Raw genomic sequence first — 7268 nt, 5'->3', positions numbered from 1 at the left:
GTCCCTGCAGCAACTGGCCTATCCTCCCTATCCCTGTTCTCTCCATCCCAGGACCATCCTAATGACCTTGAAGCCTGATTGCAGCCTCCTCTACCCCACCTGCCCTCAACCAAGAAGAGAGTGGAGCTATGCGCACGCAGTCCCTCTCCAGGAGTTCAGAGAGGAGTCAGGCTACTTGATGAGGTCCACCAGCCTCGGAGTGAGGGTGGTCCATGCGTGTGGTGCCCAGCTGGGGTGAGAATTTCTCTTAAGGAGCCAGTGCTTTCACAGCATCAGAGGATGTTGTCCTCCTGTGAGTCTTTGAAATGAATCAAAATAGGAGTTCCATTGACCACAAGCACCTCGGCATCCTCATTCGTTCATTTCTTCTGAAAGGGGGCAGACGCATCTTTCAAAGGAAACTCCTCCTGAAATAGAGCTCCCTACACCCTCCTAGCGTACGCTATCTGCTTCTGTAGAATTGCTTGTTTAACCTAAGTAATTCCATTTTGCCCCCTTTTGGACCTGCAGATTATCCCCCTCCCCCGCTTCTGCATGAGAAATCGCTGACCTTCTCATAGAAACAAAAGCCTTGCATAGAAACAGGAGCCACACACAGTGAACTATTACACGGGGACAGGAGCCACACACGGTGAACTATTACATGGGAACATACACAGTGAAAACTTGTATGCCTGATTACTCAAACCGCTCATTCTCGGCCTCTGTGACCTAGCTCCCTAGCTTGCTTTGTGCACCTGGACAAACCCGTGTGCCAACGGGATGTAGTTTTTGCCTTTAAAAACCCCACAAGACCGAGGCCTGAGGCCATTCTCCCTTGGTTGCTCCTTGAGAGACGGTCGCTGGCCAGCTGGAGTGAATAAGCTGCCCTTTTCTGCACGAGTGGCGTGTAAGTGCATTCTTGCGGGAGGGGGCCTCACAACAGTTCCCTTTGATATTGTTACAGTCACATCAATACGTACACAGAGAAAAAACCTCCCCCTCACCCAAGCAGAAGAATCTTATCAAACAGTGCAGCGTGCTGGAGACTGTCAAGGACACCTCCCCTGCGACTGTGCTCATACTGGGGATCTTCGATGGGTATGGAGTTTCAGGGTGTCCCTTGCGTGCAGAGTTGATCAGCTCAGGAAGCCCTGGGTGAGGACTGACAGGTGGAGGGGCTGCTCCCCGCTACACACGGTACTACAGACAGGGTGGGGCTTTACTGAGCGGAGGCAGGGCGAGCGGGGACTCAGTGCTGAGGTTTGAATCTCATGCCTATGCCCACAGCTTCTCCTGCCATCCTGCAGCCTTTGCTCAATTTGTGTATTTTCCTGGGATTCCTCTGGTTCTTCAGAGGGAAGAAAGAAACACAAAGCAGTCAGGACCAGACTCCAGGAGCTCGGGTAGAGATCGGGCTCACGGAGGCTCCAGACAGGCCGAGGTGGCCGAGACTCATCTGCTTCCCTCCCAGCACAAGACTCAGACCCACAAAACCATGTTCCAGATGTCGCAGGTGCCCTGGACTCCTCCAGGAGCCAAACTCTTCCCCAGTAGTCCATTCTCCTGGGGGCAGCCTCTTGCAATCCTGTTCCATTTCTCCAGCTACTTGCATGAGTCTTTCCTAGAGGACACAGACATGTAACAAGCCCTGGTCCCCTTTGGTGGTGACTCAGTAGTGTGCACAAGCAACAGACAACAGAAAACAGGCAGAACCAGTTCTCCAGTTCCAGCTACAAGACAACTGCAAACAGACCTCCCAGGTCCAGGCAGAAAGCACTGGCCCTTGGGAACAGTTATTCCGGCCTCAGACCGGAAGCACACAGAAGACAGCCAGTGGAGTCACGACCAGGCTCCCAAGACTTCGATCTGGGAGACGACACCTCATCCAGGCTTCCAGTTTCTAAACTGGGAGACAAATGTCCTAGGGGTCTTGTGAGTTTTGTCTCCTGGAACACAGCTATGATTCACAGAAACAGAACTTTTGGTTTCTCACCGTGAAAGACAAGAGGAACTAACCAAAACAGACCAGAGGACCAGAAACCTCAAATGGCCACCACGCTTTGACAGACGAGAGCCCAGAAGCCAGCTCCCCTGTCAGGGACAACCCTCCTGGGGAGGAGGACAAGAGATTCGAGGACTTCCCAGGCTAGGGCTCCGCTCTGATCACTGCTGTCCTGAGGCCAGTGACCTTGAGGGAAACCTCAACAGTGAGCGCAGCAACCTCAGCCAAGGTGACGATGCACGTGCATCCAAGTGCAGCGACGTGGAGAGGGACAGAGAGAACTGGCAGAAGGGCACTTCTCAGGCCAGGCTTCAGGGGAAGAGGACTGTTTAGATGAGTTTCTTCTTTTTTTCTTTTAATTTAATTTAATTTTTTTGGATGAGTTTCTTTAATAGGTGCAAAGCATGTCAGTTTTCCAAGGGCTATAAATCTGCCATGTCTTTATGAGTTGCGTGGGTTAAACCTAGGTCATGTTGACCCAGAAATATCTCCAAGAAATGCCAGATGTGAGAATCTTAATTAGAAATAATCAACAACGTGCTTGTGAGCTTTAATCAGAAATACACAGCAAGAAAGTCCAGTTTTTTCTCATGATGAAATTCTGCTTACGTTTGGAGATAATATGCTCTTTTCTTCAGTTTGGAATAAAGTTTATACATTTGGGGGTGGGGTCTTTGTGTCATTCCCACTTCAGACACCAATCTATACCGTTGCCAGGAACACGGTGACATGATTGATGAGAAAAGGAAAAGCTTCATACAGATGGTTCCATATAGCAGGGGGCAAAGCAGCGCTGCCTGGCAAAGGTGGAAGCTTCCCTGGCAGGACTAATGACATTTACAAACCTCATCAAGAGAAGCGAGTGAGAAGGCACAGATAAACCATATTATGAACAGAAAATGGCACATAGCCAAAGATTCAGTAAAGATTTTTAAATCACAGATATTGTGAATAACTTTCTGCTAATGTATTTCAAAATGCAGTTGAAATGAACAAATTCCTAGAAAAAAAAATTACCGGGATTGACTCAAAAAAAGCAGAGACTCTAAACGGTCATAGAATTATAAAACATTTTTTTATCAGTAATCAAATATCTTCCCTCCAAAGCAAACTCCAGGCCTAGATGACTTCATCAGCAAGATCTACCAAATATTCAAGAATAAGTTCTAATTTTACACACACTCTTTCAGAGAATTACAAAAAGATACACTCTTGTTAGAAGGCAAACATAACCTTGAAACCAAAACCTGTCAAGGACATGTTGAGAAAGAGAATTAGAATTATAGGCCATGCTCACTTGTGAGCTTAGATGTAAAAATTTCAAACAAAATATTATTAATGATAATTCATGGTGACCAACTTGTGTTTATCTCAGGAATGCAGAGTTGGCTTAACAATAGGAAACCATTTATTGTAATTAACCACATTAATAAGTTAAAGGAGAAAATTACATGATCGTCACAATAGGTCCAGAAAAAGCATTGGATAAAATTCAACATCCATTCATGATTTAGAATGAAAGCTCAGGAACCTAGGAATTAGCAAAAGATCTATAAAAATAGTTACAGCATCATTATGTTTAATGGTAAAAAGTTGAAAGCTTTTCCTTGAGATCGGAAACAAGAAAAGGATGGCCACTATCGTCACCACTTTTATTCAGCATTGTTCTGTTGGTCTTGGCTAGTGCAGCAGGGCACGAAAAAGAAGTAAAAGCTAAAGGCAAGAAAAGAAAAAAACTGTCGTTATGCACAGGTGATTTGATGTCTATTATAAAATGCCAAAGAATCTAAACATAAATTACTGCAGTTACTAAGAGAGTTTAGCAAGGTTACTAGCTGGATATAAAATCAATATATAGAAATTATTTCTATTTCTATCTATCAGCAGCAAACAGTTCAAAGATGAAATTTTAAAAATAATGTACCACTTGCAACAGCATTTTGAAAAACACAAAATACCTAGGAATAAATTTACAAAAGACTTGTAAGCTCTTTGGGGAGGAAACTATAAAATTTTAATGAGTCAAAAAAATGTTTCTCAAGGAAGATCCAAATATGTGAGATATATACATGTCCATGGATCGGAAGACTCAAGAATGTAAAGATGTCAATTTTCCCCAATGGATTTATAGATTCAATGTAGTGCCTATCGAAATCATAACATAAAAAGCTGATTCTAAAATGTGAATGGAAACGTACAGCCCCAAGAGTGGAAGAGGCACTCTGGAAGATGCGAGCAAGGGGGAAGATGTGCTCCCCCAGATGTGGACTATATTTGAGAGCTACAGCAGTTAGTACAGTGTGGTTTGGGGATAGGAATAGACAAATAGACCAATGTGACTGAATCAAAAGCACAGGAATAGCTCTTTGCTTATATGGACACTTGATACAAGACAGAGAGGTGGCACTTAGGGCAGTGGGAAAAGGATGAACTTTTTAATAAGTTGGGCCAGGACAACTACATTCATATGAAATAAAACTGAAAGTGTAAAAAAAAAGAAAAAAAGAAAATGTACCTCTACCTCATAGATTAGAAACCTAAATACAAAAGGCAAAATCATAACTATTTTTTTTTTTAAATAGGAGAATATCCGCATTACTAGGAGTAAGCAAGTTGTTACATGGGTGTTTGCTTTAGAATTGTTTGTTAAAGGGCCGGCCTGTGGCTCACTCGGGAGAGTGTGGTGCTGATAACACCAAGGCCCCGGGTTCGCATCCCTATGTAGGGATGGCCGGTTTGCTCACTGGGAGAGCGTGGTGCTGACAACACCAAGTCAAGGGTTAAGATTCCCTTACCGGTCATCTTTAAAAAAAAAAAAAAAAATTGTTTGTTAACCTGTACAATATATTTGATGCACTTTATTTCAAACAGCTTTATCAAGGCACAGCTTACATACAATAAAGTGCATGTATTTAAAGTATACAGTTGGGTCCATTTTGACACATGTATGTATACAACCATAAAACCCCCACGATCAAGGTCGTGAGCATAGCCATCACCCCCAAACACTTCCTCGTGCCCCTCTGTAAGTCCTCCCTACCACCACTCCCCATCCCCCAATCTCTGGGCAACCTCTGCTCTGCCTTCGGTCACCATAGATTTGTTGGCCTTTTCTAGAGGCCCGTATGAATGGAATCGTACAGTGTATACTCGCTTCTTCCGTTGGACCTCTTTCACTCAGCATAGTCGTTCTGAGATGCACCCAGGCCGTTAGCTGTCTGAATACTGTGCTGCTTTTTGTTGCTGAGTAGCATTCCTTTGCATGGATGTGCCACAGTTCGTTTATCATTCACCCTCTGAAGGACCTTTGAGTTGTCTCCAGTTGAAGCTACTACAAATAAAACTGTCATGAACATAAAAATGCACAGACAGGTTAATTCCAGGTTGAGATGCAGATTGAACATCTGCATCTCAGACACCCCAGTGAAGCTATACTAAAGCAATTTGGGGGACAAAAATCACAGGGACTGAGAAAACAGGAACAATATTTTGGAAGCTGGAGAGAGGGAGCCAAGGGCCCAAGGGGCTGGAACTGAGTCAAAGCTGTTTAATAATCACCAAGAGTGCCAGGTGCTGGGGCGACCGAAGTCCCCAGTCGCTTTTAGCCCTGCCAGTTTCTTGGCCTCTGAATCCCCTCAGTCCCAGTCAAACCTCCCTGCCTCTGTGCCACTGGCTGACTGTGTCTCCTCCGTCCTGGCAGAAATTGGAAACTTTGTTCCCTGGATACGGCAAAACAAGGGGTCAGTGGAGTGTGGGACACTAGGCCCAATCGAGGACAGTGAAATTCTCTCCAGAACAGGGCAATGCTGTGAACACGTGCAGCCTGCGTGTGCAGAGCAGGGATCCCCTCCTTTGCTCAGTTCCCAGAACGGTGCAGCCAGGTCCCCGGCCTCCAGGCAGGATGTTAGAATTACCTTCTCTGGGGAATCTGAATGAGATTAACATTGTGGATTCCACAGTCAAACGGCCTGGTCAACTCTCCCTCCAGAGGAGTCCAGCAGGTCGAGCCCCACTGATCTTCCCAGAGCTGCCCCACACATGGACGAAAACAGACTCCTTCCAAGTACATCATCATGACATTTCAGAGACCGAGGACAAAGGGAAGATTCAACAAGCCTCCAGAGAGAGTTCAGTATAGAGTCAGGAATCAGAATGGCTGTTTTGTATTTTTTAGTGAGATGATCAGTCAGGTATGGCTATAAGAGGAGACAGAGGAGAGGTTCAGGAAAAAACAGTTTATTATATTCCCAGGTCCTAGAGACGGGAGGCGCAGCACACCATGCAGGGCCACGTGGGAAAGCACCAGGGTGGCAGGAGGCAGAAGACAGGAGCAAGGGGGAGATTTAGGCCATGGCCTTTATCGGGGCTGCCGTGGGAAAGGTGGGGCAAGAGGAACAACTTAGGATGGGCTAGTTCAAATAATTCTGGAAGCTTAGGGCTGTAGGGTTGGTCCCTAGTTGTCTGGCACCTGGCCCTGGGATGACTCAGCAGAGGAATATTGCCTCCTGGGGTGCACGGGCCAGAGACAGGAGGGGTGGCTCTGGGCTCAGGACTGGTTAGTTTGCACACGAAAGACACGCCCCTGGTTGGGTCTTCTGCTGTCTTTCAGAGTGGCTAGCCCGGGAGGGGCTGTCACTCCCCAGCCAGAAAGGTTGGTGTTTGTTTTGTTTCTGTTTTTTGTTTGGGGGGGTGGCTAAAGATGTCAAAACATAATATGCAGAAAATTGTACACACGCACACACCTACTACAATGGCAGCACCTGGAATGAGGAGCTCATGGAGCAAGTCCTTCCAAATGCTGGAGGAAAATCATTTCCAACTCAGAATTCCATATGTAACCAAATCAGCAATGGCATCAAAAGGCAGAGTAGAAACGTTGTCAGACATGCAAGTTCTCAGAAATTGATCTCTTGCACACTCTTTCTAGGGAGCTGCTGCAGAATATGCCCCAACAAGCTCAGGTGATGAAGGAGGAGGAAGACAGGCTCCCACAGGGGACAGAGGTGGAAGGGGACCCCAGGAGGAGGCTCCAGCCTGCCTGCAGGTCTCAGGCTTGGGGGCAGCCGGTCTCGAGCAGAAAAGTATGACTCAAGAAACAGATATGTGTGGTCCCTGGTCCCCATTTGAGCCCTGTCAGATGTGTGACTACGGACCCCAGTTTCCCAGGAGTCACTCATGACCTTGCTCCTGGCTTCCCTAGAAGAGAACTTGCAGGGAAGCAGAGGCCAGACCATGACCCAGAAACTCTGTCCAGCTTCCTTCTCCTTGGAACCTTGACCCTAGA

The sequence above is a fragment of the Cynocephalus volans genome, chromosome X (genome assembly GCF_027409185.1).
Source record: "Cynocephalus volans isolate mCynVol1 chromosome X, mCynVol1.pri, whole genome shotgun sequence".
NCBI lineage: Eukaryota > Metazoa > Chordata > Mammalia > Dermoptera > Cynocephalidae > Cynocephalus > Cynocephalus volans.
Note: the sequence above shows the minus strand (reverse complement) of the source record.